At 48.1% G+C, this 13,171-nt stretch overlaps 1 long non-coding RNA gene across 2 annotated transcripts; it reads left to right on the forward strand.

Annotated features, from left to right (window-relative positions):
* The first annotated feature begins 1,120 nt into the window (after positions 1–1,120).
* LOC144378170 (uncharacterized) lies at positions 1,121–12,661 on the forward strand. 2 transcript variants are annotated; one of them, XR_013439791.1, is made up of 4 exons: positions 1,122–4,396; positions 5,003–5,098; positions 5,415–5,509; positions 10,871–12,661. It is a non-coding gene; the product is annotated as an uncharacterized LOC144378170 (long non-coding RNA). The 2 variants fall into 2 exon arrangements; XR_013439790.1 differs by lacking the exon at positions 10,871–12,661 and having other exon boundaries at positions 1,121–4,396; positions 5,415–8,128.
* The last annotated feature ends 510 nt before the right edge of the window (positions 12,662–13,171 follow it).

Below are 13,171 nucleotides of genomic sequence, written 5' to 3' on the forward strand. Positions count from 1 at the left end.
TGCACAGAGCCTGGAGCTGCAGAGAAGTCAGCTCGCAGCTGCCAGACAGCCCTTCAGAGATGGTCCCTGGCCCCTTCTTCCCCACCACCCAGCAAGGCTTCTAAGTCTCCACAAAGGCTCCTTCTTTGAGAAGTTCAGGGATGAGGGTGATGCTGCTTCTCGAACGATGTCCTCATTCCCTGCTAAGAGCATGCAAGCATGGAGAGAACGTAGAGTCCCCTGGATATTCAAGAAGTTCAGGCATAGAAGCCTTTCCCCACACTTGCTGCAACCTTGGCCAAGATATTGGACTGTAGGTTTCTGGGCCCAGATGAGTCCTTCTGCAAATCTTTGTTAGATTGGAATTGTAAACCCAAACCTCACAGGCTGGCTGACAGTCGAAACACCTGGTAATATTCATTTCCTCTGCAAAAAGGTAGGTTCTCTTTCAATTTCCTTGCAACATGCAACCCTCCTAGTATTTCATTTTCCTATTTCGGGTGGAATCATAGAAGCAAACTATATAAAGAAATAAAACTAAAAATGCAACAAGGGGGAAAAAAAATGCCATTTGGCACTTGACTCCAGTGGAAAACAAAAGGGGAGCCCGCCTGCGGTGGCATATGGCTGTGATCCCAGCAACTTGGGAGGCTGAGGAAGGAGGATCAAAAGTTGGAGGGCAGCCTCAGCAACATAGCAAGACCCTGTCTCATAATAAAAAAATTTAAAAGAGCCCAGTTCCTGTTTGTAGGGGCACATGTGGGATGCCTAGCTACTCTGTCTTTGGAGTGACACTCAACATGGGCAGACTGGTACCATTTGGCCTCACAGGCCCAGTGTTAACAGAAGTTAAGAGGCTGCTAGAGAAGTCACATACGTGAATTTTTAGATTGGCTCAAAATTTCCCTAAAGAGTGGGAGGGCCAAACCCAGTATGTTCTAGACTGTGAACCAACTTTATGCAATCTCTGGATTAGGTGTTTTTAAAGCTCCTTTTTCTGCCAGACGGAAGAATAAAAGGATGAGGGGCTGGCAGGAGCCACTGGCGACTGTCCCTGAGACCTGCTCAGCCTCTGCAGAGCCTCTGAACCTCTGGTGATTCACACCAAGTAGGGGTCAGGGAGGGGAGGGCCTGGCCTCTCTGCTTCCTGGGCTTCACTTAGGTTAATCCTTCCTTTCCCCTTGCTCTCTGCTCTCACTTGGGAGAAACGTGATGGCCGCAGGCTTCAGGAATGTCTGAGCAGGTCTGTCTGAACAGGCTGATACCGTGCGCTGGGAGAGGCGTGGCCCTTGCTCCCAGCGCTGGTGGAGGGTGTCAAGGAGGAGACTGAACATCTCAGTCCAGAGGAGGGCTCTGGGCCTTGGCCTCCGAGTGGATCATCCCTTCATGCTCCTTAGCCTGAGCTGAGCTCCCGGATGTCGTTACCACCGGCGGTGTCAGGGAGAGAGTGTGCAGTCCGGGGCTGGGGTGGCTGTCTGCCAGCCTGGCAGATGGCCAGAGCCCAGAGCTCCCTGGGGAGGAGCGTAAACAAGGCGCCTGGTGGGCAGCTGTGACCCAGAATCTTCCCTCGGAAGAGCAGTGGAGAGGGAGGGGGAACACCAAGGGACCCTTTCCTGGACTTCCCAGGCTGCTGGGGACTCTGGCATCAGCCAGGGAGAGGATGGGGCTCCCAGGACAGCAGCTGTCCCGTAAAGGGTTGGATGAGCCGACTTTTAGGGAGTCTTTCAGCTCCTACCATCTAGACTCTGATTCCATGACTCTGTGATTCAGCTTTTTTTCACACTGTGGAATTCTCCAGAGAGGACATCTGTGGCTCTTCCTGGCCCAGCACCCACTCTGCTCCTTCTGTCAGCAGCACCCTGGTTTATCCTTCAGGAAATCACTTCTCCACTCTCCTTCTATGTGGTTTTGGAGAAACAAGACCTTGACTGCTTATCCCCCTTACCTGCCCTGAAGGTTGGGCCCAGGGACCTTCTACCCCTGCACTATGTCCCCAGCCCTTTTTGAGACAGGGTTTCACTAGGTTACCAGGGGCTAGTCTGGAACTGGCGATCCTCCTGCCTCAGGCTCCCGGGTAGCTGGGATTATGGGTGTGCCCTACTGCACCTGGCTCTGACCTTGATTTTCTGCCCATCAGACTCCAGGACAGGCAAGTGTGCCAGGCCAGGCCAATTGGCAGATCTCTTCCCTGCTGGATTAAATGGAACCTAATCCAAAATATTTCGCTGAAATTCTTGGGAAAATTAAATTGTCAGCAACTGACTTGATATGTATCTGGAGGTGCTGGAGGCTGTGTGCCCTCCATGTGGGAGGAGGTAGCCAGAGAATGAAGCCATCACAGGGAAAGACAGCACAGGACTGAAGGGGCAAACAGGACCATAGACTGATTGATTACTTACCACGTAGAAAAAAGACAAAGACCCGACAAAAATGGTTTGAGCTTGAACTGAAGTTATAGTCAATTATCTGATTCTTGGATTTTTCAGTGAACTGCCTTGGCATTAAAATTTTCTGAGCAGAAGAATTTCAAGTTCCTGAAATCTTTTAAGGTCTAAAGGCAGAGCCTCCCCAAAAGGGCTTAATTGTCACAAATTTTTTCCCCAGGAGCGACCAGGAAGATTTACTCTGATCACTGGAGATTAGAAATTGCCACACCTAAACAGGCACTGTCACAAAATTATCTTCTCATTATTCTCCTAAGGGTCCATTTATCTTCCCCCAAAGTCCTTTGTTTTCCAGTGAGTGCTCTTGTCCGCCACCCCTGCCTCTATTAAAATGGTATGTAAAACCCCAAATTGTGTTTTTTATTCAGTATTTGGTATCAAACTCAGGACCTCATGCTGGTGAGGCAAGCATTCTATTACTGAGGTACATCCCCAGTTCTTTTTTTACTTTATTTTGGGACAGCGTCTCGCTAAATTACCTGGCTGACCTTGAACTTGTGATATTTCCTGCCTCAGTCTCCAGAGTAGCTAGGATTATATTATATGCTAATCCTTTCTTTGCAGTGCAGGGATGGGTCGCTCTCATGTGTGCTAGGCAAGCACTTTACCACTGAGTTATATCCATTGCCCATAACCACCCTGTTGAGTCACATTTTTTCTATGAATTTCTGTGGGTACATGATTAAATTGGTCTTTTCTCTTACTAATCACTCTTTTGTAAGTTTAATTTGCAGGCCCCAAAACACTAAACATATAAGGATAGAGGTAAAGTTTTCCCCTCCCTGAGACATCAGTTATATAAGCAAAACCTCTTCTGACATAATCTTCCATGACTCCAATATTCCACACAAAGTCTATGATTTTCTGCATGATTTACTAAGCACTAAATTCTGCTTTATTTTCTTCAGGAGAGAAAGATTCTGGCAGTGATCTGGGATCCTTTAAGCGTTCCCTGGTTGCCTGAAATCAGAGGGGATTTGCCCAGAAAACCTCAAAGATCCTGACTTCCTTCCTGCCCTGCCCACATCCCCAAGGTACACCCCAGGTAACCCTGCTTTCTGCTTAGACCTTCAAAACGGATGTCACAGGTCCTGGGGTGTCATTCATTCATTGGCCAATTTGACATGATTATAGAGCGTTGACTGTCCAAGACGAAGCCCTTCTTCTTCTCCCTCTTGCTCTTCTACCTTTTCTTCTCTTTCTTTTTGTAGTACTGGGGTTGGAACCCAGGACCTTGTACATGTCACTGAGCTACGCGCCCCCCAGCCCAGAGATGAAGTCTTATCCCCAGAGGGTTTGGTGAAGAAAACATGCCAATAGAAAGAATTTCATTAGAATGTGACTCGTGCTGTAGGAGATAGAAGTATAGAGAAGGGGCTTCTGGACCAGGTAGGTGAGGGCAGCAGGCATGACACAGAAGCTTCTGGAATGGGAGAGACTCGCTAGCTGAACGGCATGGCTAAGGGGTGAGCAGGGGAGAGGGTGAAGGATGAGCTTCCCAGGCAAGCAAAGGGAACAGCAGGAGGTACCAAACCCAGGGAGAGGTCCTGGCTGGTCAGAGGAACTGGCTGTGGTAGGGCTGGTGTGGGCAGGTTCAAGGGATTTCCCATCAGGGAGCAGGGCGGCTGGGCTTTCGCTTGACAAGCCAGCTTTGACAGGTCTGCTTCCTGCATGTGGGAACAAACAGACAGCAGCAATGTAGCCCAGGGCAAGGCCTGACTCACGTCCTCAGAGGAGAAACAGGCTTGCAGAGCGACACTTACCCGGGGTTGCAGGCCAAGGGGAACGATAGAGCCCTTGAGAGCAAGTATCTCCTTGCTGGAACTTACTGGAGGCCAGTGAAGGCAGGCCTGGCTATACTTGGGGGAGACCTGTAATTTTCTGGCCCACTCAGCAATTTCTCCTGGAGTCCTTGCTTCCTCATGTGTGTCCTTGAGCTCGGTAGGGCCAATAAGGACAGGAAACTACTGTGGGTAAGTATAAGCAATTTTAAAGGGTGCAACTTTCTTGCACAGTCACTTATTCTTTCATCGACTCTTTTCATATTGTGTGTGTGGAGCATTTTTGTTTTTGGTTTTTTTTTTTTTTTTTTTTGGTGCTGGGGGGTGAACCAGGGGCACTTAACCACTGAGCCACAACCACAGCCCTTTTTAATTTTTATTTTAAGACAGCATCTTACTAAGTTACTGAGGCTGGCTTTGACTCATGATCCTCCTGCCTCAGCCTCCTGAACTGCTGGGATTATAGGCATGTGACCACTATGCCCAACATGTGTGTGGGACATTCTTTCTTCTTCCTTCTTTTTTATTATTATTATTATTATTATTATTATTATTATTATTATTTTATGGTACCAGGGATTGAACCCAGGAGCATTTAACCACTGAATCACATACCCAAACCTTCTTATTTTTTAAATTTTATTTTAAAAATATTTTTAGTTGTAGAAGTATACAATACTTTTATTTTATTTATTTATTTGTATGTGGTGCTGAGGATTGAACCCAGTGCCTAGTGCATGCTAGGCAATTGCTCTACCACTGAGCAAAAAGCCCCAGCCCTTATTTTTTTGTTTTCAGATGGGGTTTTGCTAAACTGCTTAGGGCCTCACCAAAATTGCTGAGGCTGGCCTTGAATTTGCAATCCTCCTGCCTCCTGAGTCACTGGGATTATAGGTATGTATCACTTTTACTGGCTCTTTTTCTTCTCCTCCTCCTTTTCTTTCCTTCCTTCCTTCCTTCCTTCCTCCCTCCCTCCTTCCCTCCCTTCCCCCTCCCTTCCTCCCTCCCTCTTTCTTTTCTTTTCTTTCTTTCTTTCTTTCTTTCTTTCTTTCTTTCTTTCTTTCTTTCTTTCTTTCTTTCTTTCTTTCTTTCTTTTTCTTTCTTTCTTTCTTTCTTCAGTACTAGGATTGAACCCAGAGCCTCATGAATGCAAGACCAGTTTTCTACCACTGAATTCTACCTCAGATCCTTTTATTTTATTTTGAGACAGGTTCTCATTGGATTGCTGGGGTTGGCCTCCAGTTTGTGATCCTCCTGTTCTGCCTGCTGAGTTGCTGGAATTACACGGAAGAGTCACCATGCACAGTAAGCATCCCTATTACCAGTAACCTAGCCCAGGGACTCTGCCTGGATCCTGTCCTGGCTGGCTTTGAATTCTCCTGCCTGCCCATATAAGAAAAGTGCAAGTCGTGGAAAACTAAATTTCATGCACCTTGGTCAAACTGGAGAGAAGCAGCCAGGCTTGGCTATTGGTGACATTCCTTTCTTGAGGGACCATCTCCTTCAACTCACTCTTTGAGACTTTTTATCACATAGCCCTGCCTGGGCACAATGGTGCATGCCTGTAATCCCAGCTGCTCGGGAGGCTGAAGCAGGAGGATAGAGAGTTCAAAGTCAGCCTCAGCAATTTAGCAAGACCCTGTCTCAAAATAAAAAATAAAAAGGGCTGGGGATGTGCTCAATGGTTAAGTGCCCCTGGGTTCAATTCCCTGGTACCAAGAGAGAGAGAGAGAGAGAGAGAGAAACAGAGACTTTTTGGTCACATGGTCTTGATCTCTTCCTGGCCACAGATGGGTACTGGCCATGCCCAGTCAATCACGACATCTATCTTTTGGCAACAGCAATGGGTCCCTGGTTGGGGCTCAAGCCTTAAGGAGATCAACCAGGGGTGCCTCAGGCAATGATGTCTTCTCCTGGACTGGGAGAATAGGAGTTTGTAGAAAGGTCACCTGTTAGTGTGTGAAGTCACTTCTTTTTCTTTTTTTAAAAATTTATTTATTTTTTTAGTTTTCGGTGGACACAACATCTTTTTTTGTATGTGGTGCTGAGGATTGAACCTGGGCCGCACGCACGCCAGGCGAGCGCGCTACCGCTTGAGCCACATCCCAGCCCCTGAAGTCACTTCTTAGAAGGAAATAAAGCTAAGATGACAGTGTAGACATCATGAGGCTTTTTTTTTTTTCTTTTTCTTTTGGTACTGACGATTGAATCCAGGAACAATTTACCATTGAGCCACATCCCCAGCCCTTATTATTTCTTGAGACAGGTTCTGGCTAAGTTGCTTAGGGCCTCTGTAAGTGCTGAAGCTGGACTTGACCTAGCGATCCTCCTGCCTCAGCCTCCCTAGTCTCTGGTATTTTAGATGTGCACCACCACACCTGGCATATCAAGCATTTCTTTTTTTTTTTTTAAATTTTAATATTTATTTTTTAGTTCACGGCAGACACAACATCTTTGTTGGTATGTGGTGCTGAGGATCGAACCCGGGCCGCACGCATGCCAGGCGGGCGCACTACCGCTTGAGCCACATCCCCAGCCCCTCAAGCATTTCTTAAAGCTAAATCCATTCCTGGACTTCCCAGGAGTGGGATATTTCATGAATATTTTCTTCCTGGGTAGAGTTCCCTTTACCTCCAGCCATAGAATCTTAAGCTATTTGACATGAAAAAAAAAAAAACAACCCAGCATAGAATCTTCCACATCAGGGCTCCATGAAAGGTCACTACAATGAGCAGGGTGAAGATGACCTTATTCCCTTCGCCACCACCCTTTTCTTTCCCAGCATATAGTATCACTCCTTTTTCTTCCCCTGGCCTGGGGAAGAGGCTACTGGCTGGTGGGCTTCCTGTTTTCAAGGACGGGCTGGAATGAGGGGCATGGTGACAGACTGGCCAAACTACCCAGCACCTACAGTCAGCAGGGAGCTTTGGCAGCCCTGCTGAGGTCCCCATCCTGCCTACCAAATATGATCTGGATCAGCCGCATAGCAGAGCAGGACTAAGCCGGAGTTGGACTGACCTACTTTGAATTCCACTGCTGCAACCATGTGACCTGGGAAAGGTCACTTTATCTCTCTGAGCTTCTGTTTCCGTGTCTATAAAAGCAAGACAATAATAGCCCCTGTCTCTCTAAGAGAGTTGTAAAGATTAAATGGCGAGGTGGGGGGGGCTACTATTTAATATCGTGCTTTAAGCACAACACTGTTCTAAGCACTTTGCAAACTATGAGTCCAATGAACCCCCACCAAAAGCCTCAGTGGTATCTACTATTAATTCTTCCCACTTGATCAGAAGTTGAGGCACAGAGAAGTTATTGTGCACAGAAGAAGAGCGCAGCAATTATGGTCTAGCCTGTGATATCTGAAAAGCACAGGAAGGATAGCTAGGGACTCTTGATACCTCTTCTCCTTGACCTTTGTGTATCTGGAAGCTTCTACAGATAGTTCTGCAAAGCTGGGACATGCTGCAAGAACCAAGCTCTCCCTTCTCTGTAAGAGGAATGGGAGCTGCCTGAATAAGCCCATCAACTGCTCTGGGGTCTGAGAGAAATAGATGTAGCAGTTGCTACAAATCAGGAGGCCTGCCTGTAATCCTAGCGACCTGCTCTGGTAAGATATAGGATAGATGATCTCAGGACCCTCCCTTTGAGCAGCATTTGAGGCAGCATTCTGCTCCTAGGACTTTATCACACAAATCCTCTTACACACAAGTGCATAAAGACTTCTGGAGAAGGCTGTTCTCTACAATGTGGATTATGATCAGCAGAAGATTGGGGAGGGGCTCGGATGGCCAATAGGAGGTGATTTGACTGAACAATTGTGGTATATTAGAACCTGGAAGGCTGCATGTTCCTCCTCTGTCATGCCTATCTGTATGTGCTGACCCAGGCTGGTCTTTGAAATAAATTATTAAATGAAATACGCAAGTACGGAATGATGTGTCTCATATACTCCTGTGTGTGTGTGTGTGTGTGTGTGTGTGTTCGAAAATGCATCTCTTATTATCCAACTCAATTTGGTTTCTGAATTCATACAGTGAGGGTACAGAAAGCAAGAGATGCTACACCATTTACTTCATTTCAGGTAGCAAATAGCAAGAGTTGGAGTGTGAATAGTTCATCTAAGAGCTGATCTGAATCCCACTTGGTTGCTGCATTGTAATAGTATTTGGATAACCACAGCATATAGTAGGGATTCTTGTGTTTGTATAACCTCATGGGCGCGCATGCATGCGTCTGTGTATGTGTATACTGTCTGGGAAAATGCACAAGAAATAGGCTATTTGGGTTTGTTGCTAGGGGTTGTAATTGAGCCTTGGGGGTATTTGGTGAAACTTAATTCTTCAATTTACATATGTGTGGTTGTTTTTTTGTTGTTGTTATTTGTTTGTTTGGTACCAGGGATTGAACCCAGAAGTGCTTAACCACTGAGCCATTTCCCAGCCTTTTTATTTTCTGTTTTGAGACAGGGTCTCAGTAAGTTTCTGACGCTGTCTTTGAAATTGGTGATCCTACTGCCTTAACTTCCCAAGCCACTAGGCTTGGAGGTATATACCACTGGGCCCCCAGCTAAAGTTGTGGTGCTGGAATTTTTTGAGAGCTGGGGTCTCTCTCTCCTCCTATTGGATCAAGCAGATCAGACTAATAAGGAATGGTAGGAGTGACATTATTTTATTTTTATTTTTTGGTACTGGGAGTTGACCCCAGGATGCTCAACCACGGAGGTACATTCCTAACCCTTTTTGTTTTTTATTTTGAGAGTGGGTCTAAGCTGGCCTCCAACTTCCCATCCTTCTGCCTCAGCCTACCAAGTTACTGGGATCATAGGCACACACCACCACGTCTGGCCATTATGAGACTTTCAAGGCTAGGTCATAGAAAGTCACATAGCCACTGCTGGTTCTTTGGATTGCTCTTGGCATGCTGTCTCCCAGACCTCAGTCACCAGCCCGAGACACAAGGAGTGGCCCATGGTAACATGCCAGGCATAGTCCCATCTGAGCTCCTGGTGGACAACTAACATCATATGCCAATCCTGTGAGCCAGCCCTTATGGAAGTAAGTCCCAGTCAGACATTCAAATGCCTGCACCCATGTGACCAGAAAGGCAACAGAGACCCCAGGGAGAACTAGCTATCTGAACTAAGTTAATCCAGAAGTGCAGAAACAAGAGTGTCATTTAAGCCCTGCATTTGGGCTGGGTTTTACCATATATATATATGATTATCAAAAGGGGATTTATGAGATTGGCTTACATGACTGCAAGCTAGAGTGTCCACAATGGCCATCTGCTGGTTCCCCACCAGTAGCTGTGCAGCCAAGAGGCTGAAGCTTCACAACAAGGGAGATCATTGGTGCTACCTTGATCCAAGGTCGAAGGCTTCTGGAAAACTCCCTGGAGAATCACTGGCAGAGTCCGCTTTGGAAGAGTAAAGGAGCTGGAGTCTGAGGTCCTCAGATGATCACAGCAGCCGTTTTAAGCTCTGTGGTCAAACTCCCAGAGCCTTCTCTGCATTTTTTTTTTTCTGCTTCTCTTTCTGATGGACTCAGGGGTAGAACGCATGTCCAGCATGTACAAGACCCTAGGTTTAATATTCAGCACCTTGCAGGTCTCTGTCAGGGACATGACAACACCATAGATACGGTTTTTAGTAATGCCACCACTGTGGGGTTTCCTCGGAGGGGCCAAAGCACATGCACAAAATGTCCTTTCTGTCAGTTTGACTTAGGTCACTGCTGTCATCTTCAGGAATCCAGGTTTCTGTCATTCTCTGACATCACATCTGGAAATAAGGAGAGAAATCAATGGCCACATCCCTGAATGTTAACAGCTCCATTTCCTGGTGTTCAAGGTGGCCATTGGGTTCTCCCTATGGTTTGTTCAGCGCCTGTGCAGCACAGAAACCAGTGTCTCCTGAGGATCGGAGAAGAAGTCTAAAAGCGGATAGGAAGCATCACATGTGAATATTAATTGGAACATTTATGTTACCTATCAAAATTAAGAGTCTCACTGGGTGCCATGGCGCACGCTTATAATCCCAGTGATTTGGGAGAGTGAGGCAGAAGGATGGTAAGTTCCAGGCCAGCTCTGTCTCAAAAAATAAAAAGGGCTGAGGATCTGGCTTTAGTGATAAAAGTCCCCTGGGTTCCATCCTGGTACCAAAAACAAAACAAAATTAAGAAACAAAACAGTTTCTTCCTTGGAAATGTTCAAGGAACAGTGCTAAACGGGCAGCATCTAAAGTATTCCTCACCAGATCCTGCCCTCATCTCCATTTCACAGATGAGAAAACTGAGGCTCAGAGGGGTCTTCCATTGTTTGCCCAAGGTCACACAGTTCCTAAACCAGGAGGTCTCTGGGCCCCAGGGCTGTCAATCATGGGTCTCTGGTCACTGTCTTCAGTAGGGGGTTTGGAATGGGACAGGAGCAGAAAATTCAAAGCCCTCAAGGGCCTGGTCAGTAACACAAAAGAAAACTGTAGGTACAGGAGCTTTGGAGCAGTTTCAACTGAGCTCCAGATGGCAAGCCCAGAGTTGCCGGATCTTTGGGGTTTTATAGAGAAACCAGAAATTAGATTTTTAAGTGCACTCTATTCCTGTTTCAATATTGGCAGCTAATTGTTCTTCTTTGTTTTCTTTCTCCTTCTCCTTTTTCGTTTTAACTGTACAGGCTGAAAAGCAAAGCGAAACACACAAACCAAGAGCTGTGATTGGCCTCTCTGGACTGGGAGGTCTCTAAGGAGTCTCGGGCTCAGACATCTTGACTTTCAGCAGAACTTCTCCAGGGAGACGGCACAAATTCCACTCCCAGGAGGCTTGGATGGGAGAGAGAGGAGGGCGATGGGGAAGGTGGAGATGGCCAGCCTCTCCCCAGCACTTCCCTCCCGAGGTGTTGGGGGGACAGGGAGTGCTGGGAGGCCAGGCAGCCGGGAGCCCTGTGATAACTCAGCTGCCATCACCTGCCACTGTCCCAGAGTTGTCAGTGCTCCCAGAGCTGGCCAGGCACCAGGGGAGGCTGGATTTCCATTGCAATGGGAAACCGCGCCCGCCCAGCCCGCCGTTCTCTCCACTTCTCCTCCCTCCCTGCTCTTCCCCTGCCCCTGCCTCCCCTCCTCAACCAGCCTCAGCTGCGGGGGATCGATCGGGACCTGGCCGCCCCTCCCTCCCTCCCTCCCTCCCTCCCTCCCTCGCAGTGGCTTTGATTCCTCTGGAGCATGCAGCCCATTCAGTCTGCAGTCGGCTGGCCTTCCTCGGAGACCCAGCCTGGCAGGGCGCAGCGGCGTGATTGATGAGCTAAGTCGCTCTGGCTGGCAGGCTGGTGGCAGCCAGCCAGAGATGCGGCTCTCATAAGATAGCAGAGCAGCCCTGGAGGAAGCCCGCAGCTTCCAGGATGCCATGCTCCTGGGGGGTCCCCCTCCACTGCCTCCCAACATTCTGGGCAGAGCAGATAATTACAGAAGCAGACACACCGTGGTCCCTTCATCAGTGGGTGCTCCCTGCTTTCCCCACTCCAAAACAAAACCCAAGGAGCTCAAAAGACAGGTGCTTACACTCATTCACTCACTCACCATTCACTCATGCAATGTGAGGATCTCCATGCCATTGTAACTGCCAGTGTGGCATGGAGGCGGCAGGCTGGTTTGAATTCACGTCCCATCCCTCTCTAGGTAGGTGACTTTGGCCAGATCACTTCACCTGCCTAAGCTGCAGCTTCTCTCTCAAGGTTGCCACTGCAAGTTTCAGTCGGACGTTACACATAGAGAGCCTAGAACAGAGCCGTCACACGGGAGAGAGCGACACATTCTTTCATTCATCCAACAAGGGATAACCAGCCGAGGTTCTAGGATGTGCCAGATTCTGGAGTCACAGTCAAGAACGAGGCAGAGAAGTTCCCTGATCTGAAGCGCTCTACTTTTAAGATAGGGAAGGCCGGCAATAAATCCATAACTGAATGAGCAAAGAAACCTGGTAGAGCACGGGTGGTGGTGAGCAGTGTGGGAGGGTGGATAGCAGTGAAGGCCCCTCCCAGGAGGGGACTCTGGAGTTGAGTTTGGATGAGGAGGAGGTGGCCAGGTGAACATATACGGAGGAAATAAACCAGGAAGAGGAAATAAACCTGGACATATGGAAGAATCAGAAAGAGAGAAAGAGAGAGCCAGCCCCGGGTAGCTAGAGGAGTGTGGAGACCTAGAGTTTAGGAGATGCGCCTGGAGCACAGATCAGTGAAGGCTTGTAAACCAGGATAAAGGTTATAGTTATCATTATTTTTTTTAAGGTTCCAGGGATTGAACGAGGGCATCTTAACCACGGAGCCACATCCCCAACCCTTTCTATTTTTTATTTTGAGACAGGGTCTTGCTAAATTGCTTTGGGCTTCACTAAGTTGCTGAAGCTGGCTCTGACTGTGCAATCCTCCTGCCTCAGCCTCCTGAGTCCCTGGGATTAAAAGTGTGCGCCCCCACCCCTGGTTGAGAGAGTCTTATTACCTTAGGCAGATGAGGGTTACTCAGAGCCTCTGTCTGCCTCCCCTGTTCCCTGAGTGCCCTCAGTTCACAGAATAGGAACATCAAAGCGTCACATTTGGGGGCAGCATCTCCTGACCTCCTATTGGTTGGGCTCCAGAGACGGCCGTGGCAGAATCAGAATGGCTTGAGAGGAAAAGGGGACATAGCTTTTCCTGGATGCTGGGAGGAGGGAAATCAAACCCAAGACCCCCCATGATAACTCCTGGGCTTTCTGTTTGAGCCTTGTGAGGACTGGCAGTGCTCTTTCCTGACACGCGGGGCAGGCTGGAGCGACAGGTCCTACCAACAAAGCTCCTGATTTGTGCAGTAAGAATAGAGGGCACAGCTCTTAGTGGAGGTGGCCTCTGTCTGGGAAGCCAGAGAAGGAATGACCATCCAGTGTGACAGGGGCCATGATGGGGAAAGAAAGGGGGCTGAGTGTCCCCGAACGTGGCTTCCCAGGCAGG

Source organism: Ictidomys tridecemlineatus, chromosome 1 (genome assembly GCF_052094955.1).
Source record: "Ictidomys tridecemlineatus isolate mIctTri1 chromosome 1, mIctTri1.hap1, whole genome shotgun sequence".
NCBI classification, from domain to species: Eukaryota; Metazoa; Chordata; class Mammalia; order Rodentia; family Sciuridae; genus Ictidomys; species Ictidomys tridecemlineatus.